Source organism: Ptiloglossa arizonensis, chromosome 11 (genome assembly GCF_051014685.1).
Source record: "Ptiloglossa arizonensis isolate GNS036 chromosome 11, iyPtiAriz1_principal, whole genome shotgun sequence".
NCBI lineage: Eukaryota > Metazoa > Arthropoda > Insecta > Hymenoptera > Colletidae > Ptiloglossa > Ptiloglossa arizonensis.
In genome coordinates, this window is record NC_135058.1 from 13,721,703 (window position 1) to 13,736,675 (window position 14,973).

Below are 14,973 nucleotides of genomic sequence, written 5' to 3' on the forward strand. Positions count from 1 at the left end.
TTGCGTCGTATTAACTTAAGACGCGACACGTATCAATTATTGCATCGAACAAGGTAGAGTCGATCGAATCGAGTCGGATACCGAGTGTGCAACATTCGGTTCTCGATAGCCGGGATTTGACGCGAAACAGGGGTGCGACCAGGCACCGGTCGAACGCTCGAACGAAAAATGGAAAAAAGACCCTCGGTGCGCGAGCAAACGCTCCGTGTCTCGTGCGTCACAGTGGGGGTGTAGGTAGACCAGGTGGGGGTGTGACGAATGTACGGTGACAGGAGCGGTAGGTGGGCGATAGGTTAGGCAACACTTCCGGGAGGCAATATCATTCGGGACGAGGCAGACTGTAATTCCCCACTTGCTTGGTCTTCGGAGGCGAGGTAGCAGAAGCTGCGTTTGTTGATTATCCGGCCGGTAAACACGGCGCATTGTTATCGATTGGGCCAACAATCTGCCGCCCCCATATTGACGCAATACTGCCTCGCACTTGCATAATGAATGGTTGGCTAATGACCCTACGGAGGTTGCGGAAACCGCAGCCAGAGGATGGTAGGCCCGGGCCTCGGAGCACTTCCGGCATCAAACATGCACCCGCTCGCGGAGCCTCAGGATCCACGAGTCTAGCCCACTCGTCCGTGTATCGTACCTGTTTGTAATAGGAACACGAGGGCCGACTTTAATTCTTCATTAACCGCGCTTCGAGAGCGAGCGCAGCTTAGCCGTAACCGTGGCCAGATTCTCGTCGCTGGATATCCGGCCCGCGATACCCCCACCCGGTTCAACGTAAATTTATCATAACTCGTGGCATGAATTTAACGACTTCCAACCCCCACCCTCCCTTGTGAACCAGACTCACCGTGAACACGGACCTTGTTGCTTTTCGTTGAGAGGATCTTCTTAGCCAACCGAGGTCCAACGCGAACCAAACGCGAAACAAACGCTCCCCCGGAATCCAAAAGTGATACAGAGGAGTTCGCTGGAGGAGCCAACGAGCTCGAGGACAACCTGGTTGGACACAGGACGGTCATTCATATGTGTGAGTTACCGTAGGGATTCGAATGAAATTGAGGGATGCGAACCGGATTTGAAACCTGAATGATATCCGAGGTAGCGTAACGCGAGGGTAGTTCGACGCTACTCCAAAGGTAAAAGTAACGTGAATCTGAGTCAGGATCGAATAGAATATTGTTTTGGCGGTGAGTAGAGTTAAGTAGAAGCTTCTGTAGGTGTAACTCGGGCATAGTAGAGACCTACAACCTGGATGGTAGTTGGTGTTTGAAATGGGTCAATACGAATACAGGTCCAGCTACTCCAAAGGTAAAAGTAACACGAATCCGAGCAAAATAGTGTCTTGACGCTGAGCAGACCTACATAGGAATTCATGTACGTGCAACTCGGGTCTAGGACAAATAGAGGCATTCAATGCGGACGTGTCTCGATATGATGCACACCCGATCCAAATTCGATGCAGATGCAACGCAAACGCGAACCTTATTTATTACAGATCCATCTTAGCGTACATAGGGTCTAATTCGAGTTTAATCTGAATACAACTTTGACTCGACCTAGACATAATTCAACGATCGTGTAGTACAACCGAGATGTAGGATACACACGGGTTACGCTTGATTCGGACATGTTTCGACATGATACACACCTAACCTAAATTTGATACAGACGTAATCCGAACGCGCACCTAATTTATTTCAGGCCTGTCTTGGTACAACTCGGGTCTAATTCGAATCTAATGCAGATACAACTTGGGCATAAATTATAGCTGAATAAACCTAGAATTGCTACACATTTTACCTGGATACATAACGGATTTAGCGCAATTATCAACCGAGTTCAACCGAGATTCGTTTATTTTAACGCAAAGCTAACCCAGACTTAGATTGTTTTTTAGAATGGATCAAATTCGATGGAAAAAATACGGAACTGTGAAAAGTTTCTATTTCTCTTTTCGATAGAATTACGTCCCTTCGAATGTGATTTAACTTTTTAATTAACGTTTTGTTTTTCTGATTTTCAGCTCCACCGAGTCCGCGGACGCTAGCAAGCAGATTCTGACCACCAGTCTGACGCGTCACTGTAAGTGTCTCATACATTTTATAGTGTCTAATCACTTACTTCGTAACACGCTGCAATTTCGCCAGTATTGGAGTCCTCTCCAATGGAATATTAACTCTTTGCATAACTTTTCCAAAGTTTAGCGTAGTATTAGTTTTATATTTGACCCTTTGGTCTATACAGATACATAATTATTCTACTCCTATACATGGACCTCTATCAAATCGAAATTTTGATCTTTTATTTCAAAAAACATGTTTACTGTAAATCCATCACTTTCCACCTCAACATGTAATTTCTTTCACATACACCTATACAACATTTCCTTTCATTTCGAAACTTCCACTTAGATTTATATCCTATACTCAAAAAGAAAAGTAACTCGTTCAGTCTACGATAAAGATATATACAAAAAGAAAAAAAACAGTTCACTCCCACTCGATCCATCGATCCCCAGAAGAACGAAGAACGAAGAACAAAACTCCTCCTCTCGGTTGCCCACAATTTTTAACCGACGACGAATTACCTTTAATTCGATCGTCTCTAGATACACGTACATCGTTCGTTACACTCTTTGGTATTTTTCCCCGGTATCAAGACCAACTTAATTGACATCAATTGCACCCGGCAATAACAACGCTCCGTCTCGTTAAGTACCTCTCGCGACAGGCGTAATTCGTCCCGAGCGCGCCGGGGGAAAACGAAAACGAGACACCGAGGCTTAACAATCGCTTCTTCCATCCCCCCATCCCCCTCACCACCCCCTGTACACTCCACCATCACCGTGTCCCCATCCTCCTTATCTCCGTAGCACGGTTTTCCCGGAAACTTGATGTCGCTCTCTCGCCCCGTTATATAAGTTGTACTTTAATACGTCGTCGCGGCTGCGATTCCTTTGTAGCCGGCTTTCTGTCACTTTTGCCCGAGCTCGCGGACCCCGCGTAGAGAACGAGAACACCCCCAGGGGGTGGGAGTGGGGCGTGGGAGTGGGGCGTGGGGGTGGGTTCGCGACATTCGCATGGAACTTCCACTTTTGTCCCCGTCCACGCAATAACGACTCTAATCTCCTTACGTTCCAAGCTGTTTTTGCGGCCCGAACGAAAGCGCTTACGGCGTTGACCAGTCGGCTATAAGGGACTTACAATTTACTTCAAGGTAAGAGGCTTTATGCGGCGCACTGCGCGTAAAACGTTGCGCTACGAGGGGGACTTTACTTAACGTTCATTCCGCTTTACATTCACCGCGGTGGCGGCGGACGAGCGTGGGGCCAACGGGGGCGGCGTAGGAGGCAGAGGAGGAGGAGAACGGGTGGGAAATAGCGCGGATTTATCGCAGACAACACCTACTTTTCGCGATAGCTCTCGAACCGTCCGTTATAACGAGTGGTGGAAGCTGGACAACGGACCGCGAAGTTTCACGGGGTTCGAACGATGAAATTACTCCACGCGAAAGCTGCGTCCAACGGACGAACGTTCGCAAGTGTGTACCGGTCTTGGTGGGAACGTTGTTAATTATTACGAGAGACTACGTCGAATGAATACCTCGAGTCAAGTTTCGACCGGTAAATGTAATTCGATAATATTTAGTTCGTTGGGCAATTCCGTGCCAAGAAACGGTGTACGGTTGTGGTGTTCGTGTAAGCAAAGGGAAGCCCGAAAGAGAATTTTTAATGTAGTAATTAAAAATCTTTCCCTTTTTGAACCATTTTGCACACACGCTCCAAAAAATCACGCTTCCGTAAACGTGATTACATTATCCGAGAACTTGTGTTATAATTTAGAAACATTTCTGCACCGATAACTACCGTGGAAAACTGTGTAGTTTTATAGTTCTTTGGATACAAAATCGAGAAAACTTTACCTCGCGTAATCCTACTTTTGCCTGTACCTTTGTCGGTAAATTACTTCGGATTCTGGTGTAAATAGGGAATATGGATAAATTGTGTTTCGAGTACGTATGCAGCATCGTAAAGTTACAATTGTTCGTGTCGACGCTCTCTTTACTATTTCGTCCCGTAAAAAATTCCCTCGACGAGAAGAAACGCTCGATTGTTCGCTCATTACGATCGTCTTGATTTTTCGCCGACTCGATTATCGTAACGCCGTTTCTCGAAATTTGATCTCGCTCGGTGGCCCTAGTTCGCTCGCAGGGGGAGAAGGGTTTACACACTTTACGAGCGTCTCATCGAGTGAATCATCGCGAATTCTTGCTTAGACCACCCCCGGGACTTTTGAAGGACAATCCAATTTCCAAGGCCGGCTTTACGTCAGAAAGATATTGTTTTCAAGGGGATACCGGAACGACAGTCTCGAAAGTCTCGATGTCCTATTGCTTTTCCCCGCGATCGTGTTTCGTTCCATCGTAAACAATCGTGCCGCACGGTACACACATCAACGAATCACCAACGTGTTTCCAGTTACCAGTTTTCATCCCGTATCGTTCGTAGAAATATTCGATGGCGGCCACGCGAAGATTTATCTCCCGTTGTGTAATTAAGTATGCGGTCGATAACGCGTATTCAACGTAATTACAAAAATTAATCGCATTTCTAGAATTATCTGATCCGCCTGGCGCCGGTATTAATTGAACGTTTATTCCGGTTTTCAACGGCCTCGTGGCGATTCAATTAAATATTTTGTGTTGTGCATTTAAATTCGTCTACGGTGCGCGCGCGAGCGCCGAAGCATTCGATCGGAAAATGATGTTCGAGGGCGCTCGAAATTCCACGCTTTTCAAATAACTGACCAACGTTGCGCCGCCGCGTTTCAAGTTTTCACAGTGCTTTTTATCCTGCCGTTCTGTTTAACGTGTTCTTAGCGAAGTCAGAGAAATGTCTCTTTTCCAGCTTCTACGTCGTTTCCTCGCTGACAGGAATTCGAGACAGAGTACCCCGTGGAGTGTCAACAAACGTAAGAGAAATATTTTCAGCTCGCCGGTACGAAATATTTTAATTAAACATTTCTTCGTTCGCCGGACGGGGAAAAAATATGTTTCATTATGTAAATCTTGGAGACTCTCTTGAAATCTTTTCGCGGCCCGCGGCGACTACGCTCCTCTCATTCGAAGACCACCGGGAATTGAATACTTTATTTTATGTTTAAGAATCCGTCCTCCTTCTTCAACGGGACGTTTCCGCGTTATTATGGTCGGCTTTCCACTTGTCGAATAGACGGGGTCTCGCTACTCGTTCTACAAACTCGAATCCATGGAGTGCGAAGTCCCTTTATAAATTATTTACCACGGTTGTTTCGCATTGTGCAATGTTTGTATCGAGTCTTTGTATCGCTTTGAGATTACGTTCAACTCGAACTCGATACTTACATTTCGGTTCTGTCGTTTATACTTTTCCACCATTTGTACACCTTATTGTATATTTGCAATTACGTCTTTTCTCTTTTCTCCTTAAGTATATTTTATGCACATTTTGTATATTGAATATTTTTGCATTTGCGCGTGTATACGTCGAAATTGTTTTCTATTTTGCGTTCATTTTATGTATGTACGTTTTGAAATTATCTTCCCTTTTATGTATATTTTATGTATATTTGTGTAAATTGTATATTTTTGCATTTCATACATGCATAGTTTGAGGATAGGTTTAGAAATAGCATCTCTACTGCATCTAGTCCCTTTGCGTACTTATCTTTCCTGTATCACGTCCTGTTCACTTTACATGTACGATGCCTCCAGGCTTTGTGCAAGAAAGATGTTAAATAAAATAAAAAATAAATAAACCAAGTCTTTGTTTTTACCTCGCTCTCAACGTATACGTTCACTGTTTTAACGCGCTTAATGCGTTGTAGTCGACGCAACGAAGATGTTACAACAATAACAATAATAATTCATCTCTTGGTTAAGCGCGTAAATGTAACTGCACGAAATAAACCCGCTTCGTTAAAAGGAATTATCGTAACTTACTTCGTAAACCGTGATCGAAATGAAAAATAATGAAACAGTTTTGTTACTCGTTGCTTCGAATAAGTCGATATTTCGTTAATTTATAAATAACACTGTCGTGAACGAACGACTGAAATTTTACTTCGCGTAATTGTGTTTCACTTTTATTTCAATTAAAACCAACCAGGCTCTGGTTCGTGTTCCGTGAACTTGCTGCTGCTTAAAATATAAAAGCCCGATAATGTTGGCAAGACGAGGTTTCCTTTACTTTCCACCGTGTTACATCTCCCAAGCCTTCTAATCGGGAATTTTGAACACCACTACGCCCAATACGGTCTAAAAACTTTCAAGATAGTACACACGTCGACGAAGTTACTTCAGAAAAGCGCATTTCCCTTGTACTCGCGCCAGTTCGGGAAGAACAATGCGAGTTTCTTCGATATTCTCTCTGTAGTCATCCTCGATCACAGCGCTTCTCAAACTTGAACTTATAGTCAAACCGCGCCTAGAAAATCGCGATCGTGTATTTCGAAGAAAGAAAGATCGTTCCTGAAAAAAATCGTGAGTCGTGTTGTACATCGGACCTTTCGGTCAGTCTTCGTAAGACTTGCAACCGAACAAGAATTATTCTTCTTCAATTTATATATTTTTATTATCGATCCCCGATCGAGCAAAAAACCATATGGCACTTCACGTATTTAATACTCTATATATTCGAACAAGAAAAATGACAAATTATATTTACACTCTACAAATATTTCGACTTGAATATTTTTATTCCAAATTGCTTAGAATATTATATTTTTCGGTACGATCTTTCTCTTGAAACGCTACGAGTGTGTTGTACACGTTAATAAAATAGATGTACTAGGCTACTATCTTCTTTATCGACAAACAGAAAATAGGGGAGGATGGTTCCTGCACGCGAGCAAGTAAAATATAGACGAAAGGGTTTTGTATATTTTTATACCGAATGAGAATTATTGTAACGATATCAGTATCCACTTTCGTTTGTAGATCCACTATTCTCTAAAGAGAGAGCAACTCACTCTCGAGCAAGTCGTAGACCGAAGAGTTTTGTAAATTTTTACACCGAATAAAGATTATCGTAACAATATCAGTACCTACTTCGGTTTGTAGATCCATTATTGCTATAAAGAGAGAGCAACCAACTCTCAAGCAAGTCTCGAAGAGTTTTGTAAATTTTTACACCGAATAAAGATTATCGTAACAATATCAGTACCTACTTTCGTTCGTAGATCCACTATTGCTATAAAGAGAGAGCAACCCACTCTCGAGCAAGTGTTAGACCGAAGAGTTTTGTAAATTTTTACACCGAATAAAGATTATCGTAACAATATCAGTACCTACTGTCGTTTGTAGATCCACCATTGCTCTAAAGAGAGAGCAACCCACTCTCGAAGAAGTCTCGAAAAGTTTTGTAAATTTTTACACCGAATAAAGATTATCGTAACAATATCAGTACCTACTGTCGTTTGTAGATCCACCATTGCTCTAAAGAGAGAGCAACCCACTCTCGAGCAAGTCTCGAAAAGTTTTGTAAATTTTTACACCGAATAAAGATTATCGTAACAATATCAGTACCTACTTCGGTTTGGAGATCCACCATTGCTACAGAGAGAGCATACAAAGTCCGTGCACGGCAGCGCCATCTGTGGGCGTCGATTTAAAGTTGTTTTCGAAGGCAGATCACTCGCAGCGCAAAACAAATCCGTCTTGCCCGGAAGTCCCTAGAAACAGATCGGAGCTCGGCGGTCGCGCGGCACGTAATCCCGACAGGAGAATCGTTGAATGGCCGACGGGACTCGGTGTTAGTTAGAAACGACGCCCCGACTACCAGCTACGAGTGGGTTTACATCGCAGTTAAGTTTCGCAGTAACGTCCGTGCCAGAGGGATGCGACACTAAACCGTCTTCCCTGGCCCGAACGGTGCGACGGCGATGCGCCGCGCGGATTTACCGACCATTTGGCAAATGAAGACGAAACTGCCTCGTAGATTACCACGGCCGCGATACACCACCCCCGGACAGCACGAACCCCCTAACGCGGCCACGAGATTCCTTCTGCTTGATCGGGGCGGTCGTCTGTCAGTCGACTTTGGTATTCGATGCTTTGTTTCCCGGGTACAGGGTGTTCCTTAACGTGTGGTCAGCGGAGTAATTCCCGGTTACAAGTAACGACCGGATCGAAGTAACGGAATCGGTGTATCGAGTCCACTGGCCGCGTTTCCACGGTACGTTTATAGGGGATCAACGACCATGAAATGTGCAAATCGAATCTCATCGTGAAAATAACAATTTGCGTATAGTTCGATGGTTCAGTAATGGTTCCACGGTGAAAACTTACGCGAACATTGATCTTGTTTGGAGTGATTTTAGTATATTTAGTATATAGAAGTGAAAGTTCTTTTTAGATAATTTCAGCTGCGATTGGGCTTACTTACTTTGGAAGACACTTGTTGATCTGATAATGATATATTTATAGTATAAGGATTATTGTAACCAGTACTTATTTTTGTTTGAAGGACATTGCTATAAAGAATTGTACAGAATTTTATTTTCTACTTTTGGTGAACACGACAGTGTGTATGTAATGCGAGTCTCGGTCGCTGTTAGTCTGTCTTGCTCACTCTCTTTGTGTACCATTGTCTTTATTCGTCAAACGAATAAAGGAAAATTCCGTAGTTGTTTGTCATCTAAATGATAGTTTACGAGTACTTTTTTAAATGCAGTAAATTTCATAGGATATAAAATTGGTAGTAAAAGGATACTATTTAATTTACTCCAAGTATTTTAAGTTATGTATGTTCTTCAATAGCTTCGAGAAATTCTTAGCTACAATCGAATAGGTGTTTTATATTTTTAAATGTATCGGATTGAGCGCAAAATAATCTATCTCTTTCGTCGAAACTCTATCATAGTCGTGAAAAACAAGCACGGCGCTAGTTTTCGCGTTGCAGGTCGATGTCAAGCGATGTATACATATACAAAGAGAAAAACAAACGCGACGAGGCGTGGAGGACAGACGGAGGAGGCAGAGACCAGAGAAGTATTACAGAAAATACTTTTCCGATATCTTGAATGGCGCGTCTTCGATCGACCAGTATTATGATGAAGCGATGAATCCAACATAGAATGCTGTTAAAATACTCTTTTACATTGTAACTTCGTACAGCGAGAAATGTTGTTACATTGGTCGGATTATTATTCGATAAATTGTAATTGTTGGAAGCTACCTTTCGCTAATATTAAATATCGAGTGTCGTTGCTCGTGTAAGAATTGAAGAATAATTTAATATTCTCTTAAGAGTATATAATTATACTCTTGTATACTTTCAACCATTGGATTGAAACTTATATAAGTTTACTAGATATTAGCTTATATAAACGTGATACACTATTAAAAATACAAGACTGGTGAGAAAATACGATGACACGATTGAGCATAGAATAATTCTTTGCGCAAAAGTAAGACGAAAATATAGAGTGAAATTTTCGCACACGTGTCTTCGTTTTCGAGAAAATTGATTTTGCGTATTCATGGGGCTCGCGTGTGATTTGGTACAACGTGACTAATCCGTTTACCCGTTGCTCGTTATTTTTACGCGCACTGGTGTTTGCAACCAAAGCCAGTTAAAGTGGATAATACCATACCACCGTCAATGTTTACAAACAACGGTACAAGTAGAAATAATGAGTCATGGTCAGACACGTGTGCCAAGTTGTTTTCATTCGCGCACGTGCCCCGTGAATTTTCAAACACAATTTTCTTGAAAACGAAAACTCGTCTAGAAAAACTTTGTTGAACATTTTCGATTCAATTTTTCATAGAGAATCATCCTGTAAATAATAGTAAGTAACGGTTCAATTTAAGTATATATTTTAACAGATTTTATCGGATCAGAGATAATTCGTTTAAATGAATCAAAAATTTTTAACGCGAATCGATAAGAAATATAAGCGTTTATTGTGTTCGTTGGTTGATGGAGTCACGGAAAATTTATGATATTCTCCGGAATTACTGATCAAATTGTGGGACCCGGTAAGAAGCCAAAGTATCGCTTCCCTTTATTGGGAAAACATCGGTGAAACTGTTCATGAAGCCCGGGGCCATAAAAGGGGGAGAAAACGATTCAATGGCGGCGTCACCATTCGTGTCATGAAATTAAAAGCACTCTTTTCTGACCTCGGTTTCTATACAACGTGTCTTCTGGGTTGCCTCGGTCGATTGGAGCGCGATGTGGTTTGGAAAATTCAGTGAACGAACTTCGACGTTGATTTTTTTTATCGACAAGAAATTTACAATTCTTAACCTAGGGTTCGAAACGAAATATTCACATAGCGTGATTAATAGGATATTTAAAAAGGGGAGCACTTATAAAAATGTTGCACTTAAAATAATACAAAAAATATATTCTACAATTGTTAAACTTTTATAATGAAAATAATAATCAGACAACATGTGCAATTCAAATTATTTTATCTCAAAAATTTAGAAAAGAATTTCATCGTTTCTTGTATTTCAGGAAATAAGTTCTATTTAATATCTCCCTTAAATTCGACCAAAAGAACATAGTCTTCCAATAAGCAAAAACCTACAATAAAACACTATTGCTTAATTTTTGGAGTAAAAATCGACCCACCATCGAGCTTGCACTACCCTCGTCACCGTATCGAGCGTCTCCACCCTCGTCCTCTTTTTCAAAGAGTTACCCGTTTCAAAGAGAAAATTTCCAGAAATAATTCTTCTTCGTTCGAACAGAAACGTTAGCCCTAACGAATCCCGAACCCTGTGGGCCACGATCGAACAAAGTCGACGAAATCATCTCCAGGAACAATTACGAGTCTCGGTGGTAGCAAGACCAGAACACAGACCGGTTCTTGCCGAGTCACGAGGAGACGCTGACAATCGACCTCGCAATCACTGCAACTGGGGACCACGTCCTCTTCTGATCTCAAACGAGTCGGTACTGAAAGGTCTAGCGATGGTCCCGTTTGCCTTCAATCGAGCGGCGCTTTGACCCCACGCAGACAGGCGAATGTGGAAATTCTTCTTTGTAATCAATTAAACGGTAATTTCCTCCTTTCATTTTGTTTCCCTACTATCGATCCGCGGTGCCTTTCCTCTCGACGCGACGCCATTCGGGAAGCAACGGAGCAGTTTTAAGTGTCTTTCATCGTTCATTGGCATCGTTTAATTGGTGTAATCGTCGCGACGATGGCCGGAGGTGGTACGTTCCGTACTTCGTTGCGTTACTCGTAACCCGGTACGTGCGTTTCGTTTATTCGGGATGATTGTAATTGAAATTGCGCCGCGTATCGTCGATTGTTTGCGTTGCATGTTGTTCTTGTATACTTTGCGACTATAGTAAAATCGGAGCGTCGATACGGTACGCTGTGTACAGTACCGTTCGTAATTATTCGAAAGACGGAGTATTTTAACAGCACGCCGATCGAACGTGTACTTCTTGAATCGATTAATTTGATCAATGAACGATGAATGCGTTCCCTGGCAATTGATGTGTAAAATAAATATTCAAACTTTTGAATATTTTTCTCATTTTGTATTTAAAAATATTATCCAGGTGACCGGGTCGATTTACTTTCTTTCGACGCAATATTCGAAATTGATTTTTTAGAGAAGGAAAATTGAAAAAAAAAATTGAATCTCGTGTAACTTTTATAGAGGGACGTGTTCTTCCTTCTGTTCGGTTATTTTTCATTTCTATCGAACTTATTTAAAAATTACTTGAAATACATTTCTGTGTACGGTTGCCCTTCCACCGATGCGTCGCGGTTTTTCGATTTCGCGGAGGCAAACGAAATTTATGACTAAATCGTTTCACCGTAACGTTATAACCTCATCCATCCTCATCGATTATCGCCGCTTTTAATATCCTCTCTCGCGTCCGCGTGAATCAACAGCCCCTCGCGTCACCTTTAGAATATATTTAACGTTGCGGTCGTCCGAAATCGTTTTGTTCAAGAATTCCAGCGTGTTGTTGAATTGCTCAAAATTATATTCCCGTGAATTATAAACGACGCGAACCTACGAGCCTGCGCGCAGACACTGCAGATGTTGCACGAAAGTCCCTCGATGTCTTCGAAACTGACTCGTAAATTAAGATCCGTTCGGTTTCCCTGCGTGTTACGATGCAATTGGCAGATGGACCATTCCTCCGGAGGAAAACGACCAAAAGATTTTTCAGCCTTGTCCAAACCTCTGAGAAACGCAACAAACCTGCTGAATCCTAAAAACAGCACCTCTTCAAATACGATCCAAAAGGATCGTTAACGCAATCCTTGACGAAAGTATCACGGAAGCTGTCGAGTTAGCCACCGTACGTGAAAGAATGAAAAAGGAATTGAAAGGTGTCGGCACCTGGAGCGTACAGAGAGGTCGGTCTAACGAACTCGGTGGTCCAGAGTTGGCAAAGGACGCGACTCGATATTTAAATTCGTCTTTCGATTCTGGCGATCGAATCGGGACACAACGGGCCGTGAGGAAAGTTAACGAGACGGTGTTAATTAAATCCAACACGTGGAATCGAGGCCGGTGGGAAAATTTGACAATGGAGTGCGCCGTGCACCGTGCGGGCTTCAGGGTGTGCTAGCTCCATAGAGGCGCGCTTACAAGAGCACAGGACGAACCGGATCGGTGGACGCGGGGGCGTCGCTGGCTCCGGAGCCCGATGAATCGATGACCGCTTTTAGTAATGATGTGTACATGGCAGGCCGTCCTCTCCCGTCGGAACGTCGGGGTCACCGTTAGGATGTGCGCGGCTGTACGTCGCCCGAACCGTGTACGTAGTGGTAGCCAGAGTTTGCCAAGGGGGACTTATTACATCCCTGGAATTACCATATAAATTATCGCGTGATGAACCCGCCGGAGTGCGAAACGGTGCACGCTCTGGCCTTTGTCGAGGTTTCGGTTATGGTTAATCGGCCACGCCGTTTAATTGACATTCTGTACCGCAAAATACCGCCTGTCCCGTGCCCCGTGCAATTTTCTTCGTCTCTCGTCAGCGCCCTGTCGATTCTCTATTCCAATGGCGTCGCGGCTCGAACGACAACCGGCTAGCCTGGATCATCGACGAATCCACGGACGAGGATCGTTCGATGAACACCATTGCTGGTAACTTGGGAATTATCCTAGATTGCTAGGCGCTTCGTGGGATTGCGTCGATGCAGGATTCGACAGAGTGGACCCAAGGGTCACGGATGAAAGACCAATTCTTTGCATTCGACTGGATATTTCGCGCTTAATGTACGAAGCAAGGTAACAAGTGTCTCCAAAGCGGTAGTAGACATTGCTGTCCGATCATTGACACTGATTATTGTGACAGAATTTTTGGCGGGATCCGTCTCATTAAATATACATGACGGTGCGTTTATAGGATCTCCTTTATTCCCTTTTACTACGCGAACCACTTCCCCTAAGTAGCTTTACTAACGAGTACACTAGCATACATTAGCACTTACCACCTACCTTTTCCATCCCTATTCCAATTTCGTATCTTTCGCTCACCGTAGTCGTGCTTAACAAGGAACATCGCTCAATGGGCAATCTTCGATCTCGATGAAACCTAATCGATAGACGATTAAAGAACGTTACGTTTAACCCGTTACGTTTTTTAACCCATCCGAACCCCGTTAACTTCCCTGCGACACCTGACCCTCATAAACGACACACATTTCTGTCTATCCTCGTTTTTCCGAAGTTCGATCGGAAACGGGTATTTCGTTCGTAAGTTTGAGGTTAGTTTCTCGCGGTTCGATCCTCTTGAGCGATCCGCGGCGCGTTAACTTCCACGGGACACCTAACCTCTGTAAATGACGAAGCGCACCGACACCGATCCCGTCGAGGATTCCATCGAACGTACAAATCGAAACCCATTACACTTTATTGGCTCAACGTTGCAGCGATTGTCGTTCAAGGCTCGGGGCGCCATTACCCTCTGCGTCACGTACTCCCACCGCGAGCGTATTCCGCGCGCGATGCGTGCCCCGGCATATGCATAACGCGATTGCGAAATCCGCGTGTCGCGTGCAAAGCAAAATTTAATGGTATATGTAACACTCGGCGAGCGTCGCGTATACGCCGCTCCGCTCCGCGCCGCGCCACGCCGCGTGAGTGTAATCAGCCGGTATTCAAATTTTCGCGGGACCAAGGATCGTCATCGAAGATGGAGGCGACCGTTTACGTGTCGGGAAGGAAAATGGCGTCTGGAGTACGGTGAACGTCGAGGCGAGATTACGGACAGACATAATTATCCTACGTGGCGATATCAAGGCGGGGACGTGTAAAAGGCTGAAGAGGAGGTGTCTAGCGTTTAAGATCCAAACCGTGGCTCCCTTTTCCCTCCCCGCTGTTGACGAGGACGAGGGCGATGAATATGCAAACCTCCGTCTCGCTCTCGCGGGGCCACGGACGATGAGGTTTGAGGTTAGGTGGGGAGTGGGAGGGCGGGAGACCCGGAGTCTATGTTTCATGCATTCAGATGCCCTTCTTACGTTCCCTTCGCGGTCGACGGAAGAGTTGAACAATGTCCCCGGGTGTTGGCTTCATTAGATGCCGTTTAAAAACTCGGGCTGCATTTCTCGCGGCGTTCCCGCCGCGACGTGCCATGCAAATCCCACTCAATTCGCGCGAACACGGGGAAACTCTTAAAGCCTTTTATAGCACGGCTTCTCTAAGACTGAATTCGTGGTCTGAAAGTCGGAGTGCCACTATATTCTCGAGTGTGGGGTATTACGAGGCGACTTTTCGCGGTTTTACGTGTACACGCCGCAATGGCGGTTCTGCGGAGGTGCGCGCGAACGCGACTCCGTACCCGGTGAGGCTTTTTAACCCCTTTCTAAGAGGCTACGTACGAGTCGCGCAGACTGATTTATGTTTACGGAGGTGAGAGCGCCACCCTGGAGATGCAATGGAATCCAACGATCGCTTAACATTCCGCCGCGACGTTGTCCTCGTCCTCGGTTACCTGTG

General features: G+C 44.1%; 1 protein-coding gene across 5 annotated transcripts in view; it reads left to right on the forward strand.

The window, feature by feature from the left end:
* The window catches only part of Ten-a (Teneurin-a transmembrane protein), a 990,045-nt gene that overhangs the window by 346,837 nt on the left and 628,235 nt on the right, over window positions 1-14,973 (forward strand). For all 5 annotated transcript variants that reach the window (XM_076323558.1, XM_076323557.1, XM_076323560.1 and 2 more), the window contains exon 3: window positions 2,027-2,085. The gene's annotated coding sequence lies outside the window, so the exon portion shown is untranslated. The remainder of the gene's footprint in view (window positions 1-2,026; window positions 2,086-14,973) is intronic.